Below are 19,073 nucleotides of genomic sequence, written 5' to 3'. Positions count from 1 at the left end.
ATGTTTAATTTATTCAGCAAATATTTAAGTTATTTTGATATGGAAATCTGTGCTATTTTCTGATAAAGATGAGCTCATGCAATGTTTTAAAGCTTTTTTATTATTATTACTCTAGAAATTTACAGCACTTTTATGACAAGGATGTATGTGGAAAGTGCTAGAATACAACTTCTTATGTGAATGATGTTTGAGTGACGATTCTGTACAAAACTTATTCCTAGGTCAGGTGCAGTGGCTCACGCCTGTAGTCCCAGCACTTTGGGAGGCTGAGGTGGGTGGATCATCTGAGGTCAGGGGTTCGAGGCCAGCCTGGCCAACATGGTGAAACCCTGTCTCTATGAAAAATACAAAAATTAGCCGGGCATGGTGGCACATGCCTGTAATCTCAGCTGCTCAGGAGGCTGAGGCAGGAGAATGGCTTGAACCCTGGAGGTGGAGGTTGCAGAGAGCTGAGATTGTGCCACTGCACTCCAGCCTGGGTGACAGAGCAAGACTCTGTATCTCCAAAAAAAAAAAAAAAAAGCTCATTCCTCTTGTAGATACATAAATTATATTCTAGCTGCTTCATTTTGAGTTGCTTCATATATTAAATGTATACTTAGTTCACGTTTTATAAAGGACAGCTTTCATCAAACTTGGCTTTATCCAAACTTTCAGTGGTTTCCCATTTTGTTCATGATTAAGTCCAAATATTTTAGCAGTGAAAGGCCCTGTAATTTAACCCACACCTTTCTAATCTTATTTCTCATCATTTTTCCTATTCAGTGAGATTAATGTGTTTCCCTGATCCATGCCTTTGTTTGCTCCTGCTGACCTGTTCTTTTAATTTTTTCTGCCTATCAGTACCCATCATTTTTGCTCAGTTCTGATCCCACCTCTTTAGTAAGATCTTTGTCCGTCATCCACCATGGCCATGAGTGAGCTCTCATAAGATATACTTTATTTTTTGTTGTTTACAAAGCCAATCAACACTGGTTTCATAAGGTGAACCAAAAGCCCTTCATTTCTAGTCTCACTCTCCAGAGAACCTCTTAATACTTCCTTGATAATTTTACGCATATTTAAATATGTATTAGCTTATTTGGTTATTACTAACTTTGGCCACAATATTGGAGAACACAATTCTATAGGCTTAATTATATTTAACTTTGATTTTTCTTTTGGAAAGAATATTTCAAGAATGGTAGTGTATACTTCATATTGTATCATACAAGAAATATACTGTCTGGGGGTCTCTTTTTGTGATATTTAAGTGGATTGGGGATTCAGGCATTGTCAGTCTGATTTACCCCAATGAGCCTTTCACTGAATGATTTTATTAATCTCATTCTTTTAAATTTTCATCAGCCAGGCACAGTGGCCCATGCCTGTAATCCTGACACTTTGGGAGACAGGGAGGGAGGATTGCTTGAGCCCAGGAGTTCAAGAACAGCCTTGGCAACCCTAAGGAGATCCCATCTCTACAAAAAAAAATTTTTTATGTTATACATAGCTACTTTACTGCCTGTTAATATAGCAAGATAATAGATTGTTAAAAGGCAGACTCTGGAGCCAAACTGCCTGCTAGTAATGACCTTCAGCAAGTGAGTATACATCTTTGTGCCTCAGTTTTTCTCCACTGGGAGGGCCCTAACAGTGCATGGTTACACAGTGTCAGTCAATGTTAGTTGTTATTAATATATTGGTTTAAAAGTTTGATTTTGCTGTCTATGTGCTTGGCCTTTGTTTGCATGGAAAATGTTTTATTGGATACTATTCATGGTATTCTGTTTGGCAGTGAAACCAGGTTACCTTGTAGGAAAATAAAACACCATTGAAATTATAACAAATTTATTGTTTTTCTATAATTTTTAGTAAGAAAAACATGAGCAGAAAAGGGATTTATTACATTGGAGTTTGTAATGAAGAAAAGAGACATTGAACTTGATTATATATTCTGGATATTAGGAAAGAAAATTAGAAAAGACAAAAAGAAATGAGTGACATTATTGTTTTTGATTATGAACGGCTGTATGGTTCTTTGAGATGAGAGTTAATAAACATGAGTACACACAATCCTGAATAATTTGATAGAGGAGAAGTTTCTAAAAACCCAATGTGGTGATGCAAGGGAACTCTCAGATAAGCAGAGCATAGATATAGTAGATGGAAGGGAAGATGCAGAACTAAAGATGAATATGAAACTTTATAAACAGTGGCTGGAACCACAAGGTAAGCTGAAGTTTATAAGACAACATAAGTTGTTTTTTAAAAGTAATATCTCAATTAAGGTTAAGCTTCAAGAAGATCATCAAGGCCGGGCGCGGTGGCTCACGCCTGTAATCCTAGCACTTTGGAAGGCTCAGGTGGGCAGGTCACAAGGTCAGGAGTTTGAAACCAGCCTGATCAACATGGAGAAACCCTGTCTCTACTAAAAATACCAAAAAAATTAGCCAGGCATGGTGGCACATGCCTGTAGTCCCAGCTACTCAGTAGGCTGAGGTGGGAGAATCGCTTGAACCCGGGAGGCGGAGGTTGCAGTGAGCCGAGATCATGCCACTGCACTCCAACCTGGGCAACAAGAGCAAAACTCCATCTCAAAAAAAAAAAAAAAAGAAAAGAAAAGAAAAAAAGATTATCTAATTTTTAAGAGGTATGGAACTATCAGGTCTCATTTTACGATTGCCCAATTGAGTAAGGAGAAATAGGCTTTGAGTTGAAAAAGATGTAACAATAGTATTAAAATAATTATAGGCAATTGTAGTTAAGCAACTAAAAAGTAAAATATCTGACCACTTTAAGTGCATTTTATTTTCTTCATATAAATCAGTATCTTCTCTAGCCAACAGTGGACTTGCATAGTTCATGAAATCATTGAGTAATATTTGAGAAAGTAATGAAAAATATAACTAGTGCCTGGAGATGATCAGATGCTAGCTTGATTTTTTAGAAAGGAAAAAATGTGGGTACTGAAACTTGCAAGCTGGTAAATTTCGTATTGATCTTTGGCAAATTTCTATAAATAAATTTCAGAAGTTTGGGAACATTTATGAAAGAATACTTGAATGGAGAAATTTAAATGTGTTTACCATATATTAAATTAATTTATTTTAATTAGAATTATCAGGTTGGATGAATTAGAAGAATACTATGGAAAGTTTCTTAATTTTAGTGAAATGTTTGACAGTCTGTGGCTATATTTTTGAATAAAATGTGTTATCAAAGTGTTGTTTAAATTTAGAGTAAGTAGATCTATTTGTAATAGTAGATTGAAATCCAAAACTATCATTTCATTAGAGGTTGAATGTAACCCTTGAGAGGGATCTTCAGAGCAATACAGTGGCATTATCTGTATCTTGTCTCAACGTTTTAATCACTGATCTAACTGAAGGTTTAGGAAGTAGGCTTATCTGGCCAGGCGTGGTGGCTCACGCCTGTAATCCCAGCTCTCAGGGAGGCAAGAGGCGGGAGGATAGCTTGAGCCCAGGAGTTCGAGACCTGCCTGGGCAATATAGCGAGACCCCGTTCTCCTGAAAAAGAAAAAAAAAACAAAACGAAAGACAAAAAAAGGAAGTAGGCTTATCTACTTATAGATTATTCAAAGATGGCCTGGATAGCTGATATCATAGAAGGCAATTAAGCATGTCTCCCTAAAACTTTAATTAATCTAGTGTATTTCTGTCTTTCCTTCTCTTACATTTTGATACTTTGTATGTAATATGTATTTATAGTTTAGGTTGCTTCAGGAAAAAAAAACAACTTTTTTTATGTTTTGTTTTTAGTAGAGGTGAGGTGTTGACCCTTGCCCAGGCTGGTCTTGAACTCGTGAGCTCAAGTAATCCTGCCACCTCAGCCTCCCAAGTGCTGGAATTATAGGCATGAGCCACTGCTCCCAGCTCCCCTCCACCTCCAAAAAAAAGAACTTTTATTTTTTGTCTGCTTGATATTTTTACCAAATTATTTTTTGAATTGTATGTATCGCTCATTATAGCATAATATTTTTAATGATACAGATTTAATAATACAAGCTATGTTGGAGCAGTTTCTGCATAAGGTATGTTTTAATTTACTCTAGGAATATGAAGCACGAACAGGGAGGACCTGTAAACCACCACCTCAGTCTTCAAGACGCAAGAATTTTGAATTTGAGCCACTTTCAACCACTGCCTTGATTCTTGAAGATCGACCATCGTAAGTATTTTAGTGATAATCAGTAACATTGTTTATATTTTAAAGTTAAATTTAATTTTGTTCACTATTTTAAAAGATAGCGAGAAAGATATTGGGAAAGGATTTAATTTTTACAAAATTTAATCCCTGTTGTCTATTCTAAAACTATTTGGGGAGAATATATTTTTCTTGGGTTTTTTGTTTGTTTAGAGACAGGGTCTTGCTATGTTGCTCAGGCTGTTCTCAAACTCAAGTGATCCTCCTGCCTCAGTCTCCCCTTCCAGGATTGTAGGCATGCACTGCTGGCCCTAGTAGAGAGTATATTGTTGTTGTCTAAGACTTACGCATATTTTCTGGAGGTCTCTGTGAGTTAATATGCGAAACATAATAAAGTATTGGCTCTTTATGTCTGTTTCTATTTCAACTCTCTGCTCCTCCATCTTAACATGATAGGGCAGTTATTTTTCCTTTCTTGACATTTAGTATGTATTTAAGATGTGCTTGTCTTTGCCTTTTGTACTATGTAACTACTTAGGTAAGCAAAAGTTTTATTAAGGAAGTAAGAGTACACTCCCAAGAGAGGAGTGAGCTGACCCGGCTGGGAGCCTACTATTATTATTAAGAATACATTTCTTATTTATTTATTTATGTTTGTTTGTTTTATTTTTAATTTTTAATTTTTGAGACAGAGTTTTGCTCAGTCACCCAGGCTGGAGTGCAATGGTGCGATCTCAGCTCACTACAGCTTCCGCCTCCTGGGTTCAAACCATTCTTTTGGCACAGCCTCCTGAGTAGCTGGGATTACAGGCACGCACCAACATACCTGACTAATTTTTGTGTGTGTATTTTTAGTAGAGACAGGGTTTCGCCATGTTGGCCAGGCTGGTCTTGAATTCTTGACCTCAGGTGATCCACCCATCTCAGCCTCCCAAAGTGCTGGGATTACAGGTGTTAGCCACCATGCCCAGCCTAACAATACTTTCTTAATGCTCAGCAAAACATCTTAAATTATTCTTTTCCTGCTGTACATCAGAACATTGTCTGATTTATTATTAAACAAAACACATCCTAAAGCAAGACCACTTGGTTCTTAGCTATTTTTCTTCTCCTTGGGTTCTCTGGATCAATTCTTTTTCTTTTACTAGAATTCTCTCTCTGTCCCTCTCTTTCTTTTTCATTTAATTTAATTTGTAGAGGCAGAGTCTTGCTCTGACATCCAGGCTGTAGTGCAGTGGCACAATCATAGCTTACTGCAGCCTCGAACTCCTGGCCTCAGACAATCCTGCCACTTCAGCCTCCCGAGTAGCTAGGACTACACGTGCACACCACCGCACCTGGCTAAAGAATTCTTTCTCTCTGTTTTTTTTTTTTTTTTTTAATGTAAAACTTCCTAGCCTTTCTTGCCATTTTCCTAATCTGGACCTTTTTCTACCCATTTTCCTGATGAACATAATAAAAGAGTCTGGAGCCAAATAGAAGAGTGTAGAATATTTTTTGGACATTGCAAGAGAAAAAAAGCCGGACTTATTAAGTACATTATTCTTTTATTCTGGTTACATTCCCTCATACTAATGAATTGTGGTTGCAATGCTCCTCTTTTAGGATTTGATGAATATGTTTATAATCGTCTTTTCATTGTTTAAAAAAAATGTTTTAGAAACTTAGTTATGAGAACATGTGAAATTTTATTTCAGACTTGCTTCCAGGGATGAAAATGAACCAGGCCAATTCAAAGATTCCTTTCTTGGTGGAGACGTTTATAGGAAAACAAGAGTGGTTAGATAAACAAGAAAAGAATAACTTGTTAAAGATCTTTAGACTTTGCAGCTGTCAGCTGAATACATAGATAAGTTCCCAAAAGAGCTCTTGCTTAAGCTTGATAAAATTTATCTGAAATGGATTATGCTTTTTACCGGGAATGTTAATTTATTCCCAGAAAGCGTTTATGAAAATATCACTCAAAAAGTTCTGTTCTAGACAGTGTTGGGGACAAATCTTTCTTTACACCATACTCTATTTCATATCATATCTGCCTCTTTAGGTTCTGCCTCCATGCCTTTGCTCATGTTATTCCCCTCTCTTGGAAGGCTTTTGTCTTATTTCTACTTCTTACTTACTCAATCCTTAAGGATTAGGCTTTATCTTTTCTATCAAGTCTTTGGTGATTTCTTCAGCCTTCCGTTGTATCTACTTCTCTTGTACCTTTCTTGTCACACACAAACAATTCTTTGAAATAATGTTCAATGAAATTGGCTTGAAATAATATGGTAAGTACAATAACATTATGAAAAGAACTCAGTGTACAAAAATATATAAACAGCTGAAAAAAAGTACTTTTATTTTCACTCTCTTGAACTATCTGTAGTTATATTAATTATAATATATGTTATAGCTTTTATTCTGTTTCTGTGTGTTTGCTCCTCTGTAATATAGAGACTGAATTTGGTTTCTAGTGTTCCACTCAACACTGAGATGCTGTGGTTAATTAACAATTTTGTTCACCTTTTTAAATTTGAAGGGGTCTTTTTGGTGGGGGGAAGTTATTTGTATGACTTACATGTATGTAACTAAAACAAGCCAACAAAGTGTCTTCATGGTATTGGAGTATGAGGGTGTTTAATCACTTGTTTCTTCTTCTTCTGCTTCAACCAGTTGAAAAATAGATAATGGAGAACAGAAGAGAATGAAACCTTCAATTTTATTGAGTATAAAACCAGATGAGGGGAAGAAAACTGTACATGGGAATACGTGGGTACAACCTGAGTACTAAAGTGGAACTTTGTACTTTATCTCCCTCAGAATACTCTTCTAGCAGACTTGGGCCAGCTAACATCTACCTAGTTATAGCCCAAGAAGCTAGAACAGAGATCTGAGTAATCTTAGGTTTCTTCTGTTTATGGATGCAGGCAGGTTCAAGAGGCCTGTTCTGCTTTTGTGTCTTATCTACTGGTAATGCCACTGCTTCGACCATGAGGTGGCATCTGGAAGAAGATAGAAATTATTCTACAGCAGGGTTCCCCAAACCCCAGGCCACAGACTGATTCTGGTTAGGAACTGGGCTGCACAGCAGGAGGTGAGCAGTGGGGTCTAGACCATATGGGAGGTCTAGATGTGGGATGTGAGGTTGTGCAGAGAAGAGGTCTATTTAGATCTGCAAATTTCACCTTATTAAATAGAAGACTGGATCTCCTAAACTGTGCCCAGCAAATCATTTGCCATGACTTCTAGAAAAGAAACAGAGGAGCTAGGCATGGTGGCTCACGTCTATAATCCCAGCACTTTGAGAGGCTGAAGCAGGAGGATCACTTGAGGCCAGGAGTTCAAGACCAGCCTGTGCAAAATAGTGAGACCCTGTCTCTGCCAAAAATAAGCCAGGGTATGGTGACACATACCTGTAGTCCTAGCCTACTTGGGAGGATTTCTTGAGCCCAGGAGTTTGAGGTTACAGTGAGCTGCGATTGTGCCACTGCACTCCAGCCTGGGTGACAGAGTGAGACCCTGTCTCAAAAATAATAAAATAAGATGACAGAGATTGCAATTGCAAAAGGGATTAAGCTTCACACCAGTAGCATTTCATCTTATGTGAAGAGAAGGATCAGGCCTATTTGGTGGAAGCCAGTAGGTGGTTAGAAATCTTAAAGGCGGGATTTGTAGTTAAACTGGAAATGTAGGCCAGGCGTGGTGGCTCATGCCTATAATCCCAGCACTTTGGGAAGCAGAGGCGGGGGCAGATCATGAGGTCAAAAGATCGAGACCATCCTGGCCAACATGGTGAAACCCCATCTGTACTAAAGTATGAAAATTAGCTGGGCATAGTGGCATGCACCTGTAGTCCCAACTGCTCAGGAGGCTGAAGCAGGAGAATCGCTTGAACCCGGGAGGTGGAGGTTGCAGTGAGCGGAGATTGTGCCACTGCACTCCAGCCTGGTGACAGAGCGAGACTCTGTCTCAAAAAAAAAAAACTGGAAATGTGATTTCAATTAAGCTGTTTCTCCAATGATAACATGAAAATTTCTAAAGGTAAATGAAATACAGCTATCAATCAAGCAATTTTCTGTATCTTAAGGGCTCAGAGTCCAGTCAGAAAAACAAATCAATGTAGTAATTTCAAACAGAGGAACTTTAATAGAGGAATTCATTGCAAGGTTGTTAAAAGGACTACAAAAGCAAAAGAAGGGAATATAGGTTCAAAAGATTAATAATTCCAGAAAGGTGTATACTGCTCTGGGATGTAGAAGCAAAAGAAAAAAATAATATTACCCAGAGTCCAGTATCACTATTTACCTGAAAACTAGATTTATATTTAGCTTCTATTTTTTCCTGTGGTCTTATTTTCTTTACAGTGAATAAAGTTTTTTTAAGTATTAACATCATGAAAAGGGATATTGTAATTATTTTGTATGGAACTATATGGAATCCATCATTGCTTTTATCTTCACAATTCTTTGTAATTCTAGGAAGCACTTTATCTGAAATTTAGGATCAGTTAAATCCATTATTCTTTTACAGAAATCCAGAGAGGCAAGCAGAATAGCTTGTAAAAGGAAGTAAGAGAGACTTAAGGCTAGGATTTTGGAGTTAATAGTTGGTCCTATGACTTAGGTAGAAAGCAGCTTTGGACAGAATCAATTTGCAAGATTTAAGGCGGTTAGTATGTGTAGGCAATACTAGGAATTAAAAGATTCAATGGATCTGGATGTGAGGACTAAACTCCATGGATTTTAAATGTGGTTGGAGTTTGTGATGGCTCTTGACCTTTAGAGCACCTTCATTGATTTATTGGTATATGATTAAGCAATTACATTCAGCTACACATAAGAGACTCCCCAAATAGTAGCCTAAATATGCAAGAATTTAAGTATGTAAGTAGCCCAAATTAAGTAGTTCAGTGCTAGTATGGTGGCTCCATGCATCAAAGACAAGGGTTGATATCTTTCACCATATTCAGAAAAAACCTCATTTTCATGCTGACCTTATGCTAACCACAGAATGGGCTTGGGGACCCACTGGGCCCACAGTAAAAAAGACTGGAGCTAAGACTCCACTAATCGCCTGACCTCTACATACCTCTACTTTGACTCTGGACTATGGTAACATTTTGGGTCTCTTGCAATTAGTGTCAGATCAGAGCTGATATCCAGTAGTCCCTGAACGATCTGATTGTTTTCTTTTACCTAATGAATAGTTACCCTGGTAAAAGGCTGTAAGCCCCTTTGGGGAAGGCTGGGAGAAAGATTAATAGTATAAATTTTTGGTAGTGTACTGGAGTCCTCTCAAGGGGACCCATCATCTTCTGCATTCAAAGGATTCTGGGTCTGTAAACTGGCTCAAATCTGGGGAGTGATTCAGGGGCCATTAGTCTTCATGATTCAGGATAGACTTTTGTTCTCTTGACCTAGCACTTTTCTGCTTATATAGATCAAGTAAGAATGTAGTAGGCTTCTTTTTTTCACTTCTAGCAACACCATATCAACTAGCCAACACAATTGGTCTGTGCAAGTCATACTATTCTGTTAGTGGCTTTGACTCTGCTGTTCATTATGGTAATTCTGCTCGCCTTGCTTTGATGGTTGAGTGCTGCCACTTGGTCCCTGCCACCCCAGGATTCAATTATTCCCTTTGCATTTAGGTTTCCCAGTTCAGTGACCACAGTTCCCACTGGAAGGTCTGGCCTACAAAAAAGTGATCACAGAGTTCTTCAAGGATGCTGGGGCTTCCATCACAATTTCATTTCTCACAATTGCAGTGAAAAATATGTCATCTGTGCCTGTAATCCCAGCACTTGGGGAGGCCAAGGCGCACGGATCACGAGGTCAGGAAATCGAGACCATCCTGGCTATCACAGTGAAACCCCATCTCTACTAAAAATACAAAAAATTAGCTGGGCATGGTGGCAGGCAGCTGTAGTCCCAGCTACTCCGGAGGCTGAGGCAGGAGAATGGCGTGAACCTGGGAGGCGGAGCTTGCAGTGAGCTGAGATTGTGCTACTACACTCCAGCCTGGGCAACAGAGCGAGACTCCCATCTCAAAAAAATAAAAAGAAAAATATGTCATCTGTGGGGTACAATAGCTCATGAGTGTAATCCTAGCACTTTGGGAGGCCAAGGTGGGAGGATCACTTGAGCCCAGGAATTTGAGACCAGTTTGGGCAACACAGGGAGCTGCTGTCTCCATGAAAATTTTTTTTAAATTAAAAATAAATTTTTAAAAGAGACAAGTATGTTTTCTGGACCATCCCTGTGTAGGTGAGTGGGTTTTAAATGACAAACCTGTTCTGACCTTCCCATCTCCCTAAGCCTTTGAACTCCTTCCTCTACGTTAAACCAAAGCAGGTCTGACATTTCCACCTCACTCACTGTAGGCCACCTTTTGGTTCATGTTTTAGCCAATCAACCAACCAAACTATTAGAGCCCCTTTCTAATTCTCTGGGCTGTAGCATTAAGTACGGCATCTCTGCTTAGTGAGCCCATATAAATGTGTCCTGATTCAACTTTATCTTACGTAAGTCCTTGTTCCTTCCACCATTATCTTATACTCTTAGTGTCCATTCCCATACTTGTTCCCCAGATTTCTGTGTGTATAAATTTAAAAACTCTTTTGGAGTATATTATGCCTCCTCATGGGTCTTACTTTGTAACTCACCTTTAGGAGCCTGCTGAGTCCTGAGTTTAGTTATAGGCCTAGAAGCAAAAGTGTAGTAAGGGTAGGTCCTGAGGAGAATCATCATTGTCTTGCAGGGCAACTGCCTCAGGGAAGGCCATTACCATTTCCTTAGGCAATGCAGGGTTGATCACCTTTAGATGGTGTAGAGAGGCCTCTTCTACTGGCAAAGAAAATTCAACAGAGTTTAGAGGCTCAGTGTCCCCAGCTTCATCAAGGTCTTCCTATGTATCGCTATCTCAACTTTCAGGATCCCATTATTTCCCAAACACTGCCCTCACTTTAACAGTAGACACCTTGCGAGGCTGGGAGTTCAAATTTGTTGTAGGTTAGCCAGTCACGGAATGAGATTCTATATTTGATTTTCAGCATTTGCAACCTGCTGCTATAGGATATGAGGGTCCTCAAGGTGCATAGAAGCTTTTAGTCATTTATGTGGTCCTTTAAGGTGGGAATTCAAATCTCTGAGTTCATCCTTTTCTTTTTCTACTTTGTCTAATGACATTAGGAGCAACCAGCCAATCTCATATTTTTTAGTTTTCCAAATATGTTCAAAAGTAACATGTACATAGTCACCCAGCTTCTTGTTTCTTATTAGTGGTTGACTAGGAGTATCCAGTGGGGCTATTTTGCTAATCTCTGTTGCCAGGTCACACACCATGGACTACCAGTGCTCTCTTTACTACTGCAAATTTCCATGTGGTATCATTTTTCTTCTGCCTGAAGAAGATTCTTTTAACATTTCCTATTGTATTAATACTAGTCTGTTGGCAGTGAATTTTTTTTCTTTTGAGTGCTTTTAAGAATTTTTCTATCTCTGATATTCCTCAATTTGATTATGATATGCTTATTGTTTTCTTCATTTTCCTTCTCTTTGGGGTTTGTTAGGCCTAATGTATCTTTGCATTTGCATTTATAGTTTTCTATAAACTTTAGAAAAAGTTTAGCCTTTGTTTCTTCTTCTGTTTTTTTGTTCTGCCCCCACCCCCCTTTCTTCTGAGATGCTATAAATGTATGTTGCTTGATAGTGTCCATGTCCCATAGCTCATTTAGATGCCCTCACTCTCTCCCTCCCTCCCTTTTTTTTTGGTCTTTTTCTCTGTGTATTTCATTTTGTGTAGTTTTTCTATTGTATTTTCAAGTTCACTGAATTTTTTTCTTCTGCAGTGTATACTTTGCTGTCAGTCCCATCACTCTATCTTGTGTGTTTTTCATTTTAGAAATTGTATTTTTCATTTGTTACATTTTTATTTGGGTCTTATTTCCCTTCTCTTTATGTTCATACTCGCTTCTGCCTATATATATAAAAAATATATATATATATAAACCCTGATTGCCCAGAACCAGTAGAAGAATCACGATCTATGGCAGCTACAACCTTACAAAATGTATTTCTTTGGTAATAAGAGTTGAGGCTAGGCTCAGTGGCTCATGCCTGTAATCCTCTCACTTTGGGAGGCCAAGGTGGGTGAATCGCTTGAGCCCAGGAGTTCAAGACCAGCCTGGGCAACATAGCAAAACCTTGTCTCTACAAAAAAAAAAAAAAAAAAAAAAAAAAAATATATATATATATAATATATATATTATAATATTAATAAAATTAGCCAGGTGTGGTGGCTTACTACTGTATTCCCAGCTACTTGGGAGGCTGAAGTGGGAGGATTGCTTGAGTCTGAGAGGCAGAGGTTGTAGTGAGCCATGATCACGCCACTGCACTCCAGCCTGGGCAACAGAGCCAGACCTTGTCTCAAAAAAAAAAAAAAAAAAAGACTTGAAAGTCAAAATTACTTCTTGATCCACAGGCTGCAGAATGAATGTTGTGTCGGCAGGCATGAAAACAACATTCATCTTTTTGAACATCTCCATCAGAGTTGGTAACTAGGTGCATCGTTAATAAGCAGTATTGCTTTGAAAGGAATCTTTTTTTTTTTTTCTGAGTAGTGGGACTCATCAATAGTCTTAAAATATTCATTTAACTGTGCTGTAAACAGATGTCCTGTCATCCAGGCTTTATTGAGCACAGGTAGAGTAGATTTAGAATGATTCTTAAGGGCCCTAGGATTTTCAGAATGGTCCATGAGCATTGGCTTCAACTTAAAGTCACCAGTTACATTAGCCCCTAAGAAGAGAGTCAGCCTGTCCTTTGAAGCAGGCATTGACTTCTGTCTTGCTTAGAAAGTCCTAGATGGCATCTTTTTCCAGTAGAAGGCTGTTTTGTCTACATTGAAAATCTGTTGTTTAGAGTAGCCACCTTCATCAGTGATCTCAGTGTATCTTCTGGATAACTTGCTGCAGCTTCCCCATCAGCACTTGCTACTTCATCTTGTACCTCTATGTGTGTAAACAGCTTTTTTTTTTTTTTTTTGAGGTGGAGTCTCGCTCTGTCACCCAGGCTGGAGTGCAGTAGCACGATCTCGGCTCACTGCAAGCTCCGCCTCCCGGGTTCACGGCATTCTCCTGCCTCAGCCTCTCCGAGTAGCTGGGACTACAGGCGCCCGCCACCACGCCCGGCTAATTTTTTGTATTTTTAGTAGAGACGGGGTTTCACCGTGGTCTCGATCTCCTGACCTCGTGATCCGCCCGCCTCGGCCTCCCAAAGTGCTGGGATTACAAGCGTGAGCCACCGCGCCCGGCCCAACAGCTTTTTTTTCTTAAACTTCATTAACTAATCTCTGCTAGATTCCAGCTTTTCTTCTGTAACTTCTTCACCTCTCTCACCCTTCATAGAATTGAAGAGAGTTAGGGCCTTGCTGTGGACTGGGCTTTGGCTTACGCAAATGTTGTGGCTGGTTTGGTCTTTTATATAGACCACTCACACTTTCTCAGCAATAAGGCTGTTTTGCTTTCTTATCATTTATGTGTTCATTGATTAGCACTTTTAATTTCCTTCAAGAATTTTTCCATTACATTCTCCACTTGCCTAACTGGCTGAAGAGGCCAAGCTTTTGGCCTATCTTGGCTTTTTTTTTTTTAATTTCATTTTTATTTTTTGTGGGTACGTAGTAGATAAATATATTTATGGGATAAATGAGATACTTTGATACAGGCATGCAAGTGCATAATAATCACATCATCGTAAATGCAGTATCCGTCCCCTTGAGCATTTATTCTTTGTGTAATAAGCAATCCAATTATAATCTTTTAGTTATTTTTATTTTCTCGTTTTTCTTTTTGCTTTCCAAATTTTATGTTAGGTTCCAGGGTACATGGGAAGGTTTATTACATAGGTAAACTCATGTTATGGGGATTTGTTGTACAGATTATTTTATCACACAGGAATTAAGCCCAGTATCCAATAGTTATCTTTTCTACTACTCTCCCTCCTCCCACCCTCCACCCTTAAAGTAGACCTCAGTGTCCGTTGTTCCTTCTTTGTGTTCAGAAGTTCTCATCATTTAGCTGTCACTTATAAGTGAGAACATGTGGTATTTGGTTTTCTGTTTCTGCATTAGTTTGTGGAAGATAATAGCCTCTAGCTCCGTCAATGGTTCCCGCTTTTGTTCCCTCAAAGGACATGATCTTGTTCTTTTTTATGGCTACAGGGTTATTTTTAAATGTACAATTACATTATTATTGACTATAGTCACCCTGTTTTACTATCAAATACTAGGTCTTACTCATTCTGGTTTTTCTTTTTCTTTTTTTTTTTTTTTGACGGAGTTTTGCTCTTATTGCCCAGGCTGGGGTATAATGGCACGATCATGGCTTACTGCGATCTCTGCCTCCCAGGTTCAAGCAATTCTCCTGCCTCAGCCTCCCGAGTAGCTGAGATTATAGGCATGCACCACCACGTCCGGCTGATTTTGTATTTTTAGTAGAGATGGGATTTCTCCATGTTGGTCAGGCTGGTTGTGAACTCCCGACCTCAGGTGATCCGCCCGTCTCAGCCTCCCAAAGTGCTAGGATTACAGGCATGAGCCACAGTGCCTGGCCCATTCTTTCTATTTTTTAAAATCTATTAACCATCCCCACTTTCTCCCTGCCCCACTACTGTCATTCCCAGCCATAGGTAACCATGTTTCTACTCTCTATCTCCATGATTGCAATTGTTCTAATTTTTAGCTCTACAAATAAGTGAGAATATGTGATATTTTTCTGTGCCTGGCTATTTACTTAACATCATGATTTCCATTTCCATCCATATTGTTGCAAATGACAGGATCTCATTCTTTTTTGTGGATAAATAATACTCCATTGTCTATATGAACCACATATTCTTTTTTTTTTTTTTTTTTTTTTTTTTTTTTTGAGTCAGAGTCTCACTGTGTCTTCCAGGCTGGAGTACAGTGGCACAACCTTGGCTCACTGCAGCCTCCACCCGTGAACCACATTTTCTTTACCCACTTGTCTGTTGATGGACACAGGTTGCTTCCAAATCTTGGCTACTGTGAATAGTGCAGCAATAAACATGGGAGTGCAGATATTTCTTTGATATTCTGATTGAGTTTCTTTTGGGTATATACCTAGCAGTGGGATTGCTGGATCATACGGTAGCTCTATTTTTAGTTTTTTGAGGAACCTCCAAACTGTTCTCCATAGTGGTTGTACTAATTTTCATTACCACCAACAGTGTACAACGGTTCCCTTTTCCCCGTGTCCTCTTCAGCATTTGATATTGCCTGTTTGTTTGATAAAAGGCATTTTAACTGGGTTGAGATGATATTTCATTGTAATTTTGATTTGCATTTCTCTGATCAGTGATGTTGAGCACCTTTGAATATGGCTGTTTGCCATTTATATGTCTTCTTTGAGAAATGTCTATTCAAATATTTTACCTAATTTTAAATTGGATTATTAGATTTATCCCTGTGGATATATAAGCTTGAGCTCCTTATATATTCTAGTTATGATATTAATCCCTTGTCAGACAGGTAGTTTGCACATATTTTCTCCCATTCTGTTTATTGGTTTTGTTTTTGTTTTTTTGTTTGTCTTGCTGTGCAAAACATTTTTAACTTGATGTGATCCCATTTGTTCATTTATGCTATGGCTGCCTGTGCTTGTGAGGTATTAATCAAGAAATCTTTGCCCAGTCCAGTGTCCTGGAGAGTTTTCCCAGTGTTTTCTTCTGGTAGTTTCATAGTTTGAGATCTTAGAGTTAAGTCTTTAATCTATTTTGATTTGATTTTTATACATGGTTAGAGATAGAGGTCTAGTTTTATTCTTCTGCACATGATAATCCAATTTTCCCAGTATCATTTATTGAAGAGACTGTTTTTTCTCAAATGTATGTTCTTGGCACCTTTGTCAAAAATGACAGATTATCAGTAGATATATGGATTTGTTTCTGGGTTCTCTGTTCTGTTCCATTGGTTTATGTGTCTATTTTTATGCCAGTACCAGCTGTTTTGGTTACTGTAGCTCTGTAGTATAATTTGAAATCAGAAAATGTGATTTATCCAGTTTTGTTCTTTTTTTTTTTTTTTTTTTTTGAGGTGGAGTTTTGCTCTTGTTGCTCAGACTGGAACACAGTGGCACGATCTCCAGCTCACTGCAACCTCCGCCTCCTGGGTTCAAGTGATTCTCCTGCCTCAGCCTCCCAGCAGCTGGGATTACAGGCCACCACACCCAGCTAATTTTGTATTTTTAGTAGAGACAGGGTTTCCCCATGTTGGTCAGGGTGGTCTCGAGCTCCCAACCTCAGGTGATCCGCCTGCCTTGGCCTCCCAAAGTGCTGGGATTACAGGCATGAGCCACCACGCCTGGCCAGTTTTGTTCTTTTTGCTCAAAATAGCTTTGGCTATTCTTGGTCTTTTTTGGTTACGTATAAATTTTAGGATTGTTTTTTCTATTTCTGTGAAGAATATCATTGGTATTTTGATAGGGTTTGCATTGAATGTGTAGATTGCTTAGGGTAGTATGGACATTTTAACAATGTTGATTCTTCCAATCCATGAACATGGAATATTTTTCCATTTTTTGGTGTCCTCTTCAATTTCTTTTATCAGTGTTTTACAGTTGTTATTGTTTTAAGTAAAAGAAGATCTTTTACTTCTTTGGTTAATTCCTAGGTATTTAATTTTATTTGTGGCTATTATAAATGGGACTACTTTTTTATTTTTCAGATTGTTCAGTGTTGGCATGTAGAAATGTTACTGATTTTTGTCTGTTGATTTTTTATCCTGCAACTTTACTGAATTTGTTTATCATTTTTAATAGTTTTTTGGCAGAGTCTTTGGATTTTTCCAAATATAAGATTGTCTCATCTGCAAGGATAATTTGATTTCTTCCTTTACAATTTGGATACCCTTTATTTCCTTCTCTTGTCTGATTCCTCTAGCTAGGACTTGCAGTACTATGTTGAGTAACGGTGGTGAAAATCTGCAGCCTTGTTTTGTTCCAGATTTTAGAAGAAAGGCTTTCAGTTTTTTCCCATTAAATATGATACTGCGGGTCTGTTGTATATGGCTTTTATTATTTTGAGGTACGTTCCTTCTGTCCCCAGTTTTTGAGGGCTTTTATTATGAAGGGATGTTGAATTTTATCAAATGTTTTCTCAGTATCAGTTGAAATTATATGGTTTTGCCGGGCGCGGTGGCTCACGCTTGTAATCCCAGCACTTTGGGAGGCCGAGGCGGGCGGATCACGAGGTCAGGAGATCGAGACCACAGTGAAACCCCGTCTCTACTAAAAATACAAAAAAATTAGCCGGGCGTGGTGGCGGGCGCCTGTAGTCCCAGCTACTCGGAGAGGCTGAGGCAGGAGAATGGCGTGAACCCGGGAGGCAGAGCTTGCAGTGAGCCGAGATTGCGCCACTGCACTCCAGCCTGGGTGACAGAGCGAGACTCCGTCTCAAAAAAAAAAAAAAAAGAAATTATATGGTTTTTGTCTTTCCGTTGAGGTGATGTATCACATTGATTGATTTGCATACATTGAAATGTACTTACATTCCAGGGATAAGGCTCACTTGGTCATGATGAATTATCTTTTCAATGTATTGTTGAATTCAGTTTGCTAGTATTTTGCTGAGGATTTTTGCATCCATATTTCTCAGGGATATTGGCCTGTGGTTTTCCTTTTTTTTTTTTTTTAATGTGTCTTTGTCTTGTTTGGGTATCAAGGTAATACTGGCCTCATAGAATGAGTGCGGTGGCTCACGCCTGTAATCCCAGCACTTTGGGAGGCCGAGACGGACGGATCACGAGGTCAGGAGATCGAGACCATCTTGGCTAACACGGCGAAACCCTGTTTCTACTAAAAATACAAAAAATTAGCTGGGCGTGTTGGCGGGCGCCTGTAGTCCCAGCTACTCGGGAGGCTGAGGCAGGAGAATGGCGTGAACCCAGGAGGCGGAGCTTTCAGTGAGCTAAGATCGCGCCACTGCACTCCCACCTGGGGGACACAGCGAGACTCCGTCTCAAAAAAAAAAAAAAAAAAAAAAAAAGAATTCCCTCCTCTATTTTTTGGAGTAATTTGAGTAGGATTGTTGTCAGTTCAATTCTTCTTTAAATGTTTGGTAGAATTCAGCAGTGAAGTCATCAGGTCTTGGGCTTTTCTTTACTGGGAGACTTTTAATTACAACTCTGTAATTAAATGTTTTGTTTCATTGTGACTTGCTATTGGTCTGTTCAGGTTTTGTGTTTCTTCATGGTTCAATCTTGGTAGGTTGTATGTGTCTAGGAATTTATCCATTTTCTCTAGATTTTCCGATTTATCAGCACACAATTGCTCATAGTAACCACAAACGATCCTTTGAATTTGTGTGGTATCAGTTATAATGTCTCCTTTTTCATCTCTGATTTTACTTATTTGAGTCTTCTTTTTTTCTTAGTCTGGCTAAAGGTTTCTCAATTTTGTTTTTCTTTTCAAAAAACCAACTTTTTGTTATGTTGATCTTTTGTATTGTTTTCTTTGTTTCAATTTCATTTATTTGTGCTCTTTTTCTTTTTCTTTTTTTTTTTTTTTTGTTGTTGTTATTGTTGAACATGGTCTCACTTTGTCACCCAGGCTGGAGTACATTGGCATGAATATGACTCACTGCAGCCTTGACCTCCTAGGCTTAGGCCATCTTCCCACCTCAGTCTCCTGAGTAGCTGGGACTAAAGGCACGTGCCAACATGCCCAGCTAATTTTTGGGTTTCTTTTCTTTCACTAATTTTGGATTTGGTTTGCTCTAGCTTTTTTAGTTCCTTAAGATGCATTGTTAGGTTGCTTATTTGAAGTTTTTCTTCTTTTTTGATGTAGGCACCTATAGCTATAAATTTACCTTTTAGTGTTGCTTTTGCTGTATCTCATAGGTTTTGGTATGTTTTATTTCCATTAA

General features: G+C 38.7%; 1 protein-coding gene across 2 annotated transcripts in view; it reads left to right on the top strand.

Moving 5' to 3' along the window:
* The first annotated feature begins 1,217 nt into the window (after window positions 1–1,217).
* Window positions 1,218–19,073, top strand: part of TBC1D12 (TBC1 domain family member 12) — a 66,516-nt gene continuing 48,660 nt past the window's right edge. For both annotated transcript variants that reach the window (XM_058436199.1, XM_032136409.2), the window contains exons 1-2: window positions 1,218–1,583; window positions 4,055–4,170. The gene's annotated coding sequence lies outside the window, so the exon portion shown is untranslated. The remainder of the gene's footprint in view (window positions 1,584–4,054; window positions 4,171–19,073) is intronic.

Source organism: Hylobates moloch, unplaced genomic scaffold (assembly GCF_009828535.3).
Source record: "Hylobates moloch isolate HMO894 unplaced genomic scaffold, HMol_V3 SCAFFOLD_3, whole genome shotgun sequence".
Lineage (NCBI taxonomy): Eukaryota > Metazoa > Chordata > Mammalia > Primates > Hylobatidae > Hylobates > Hylobates moloch.
Note: the sequence above shows the minus strand (reverse complement) of the source record. Positions and strands in the feature narration are given on the sequence as shown.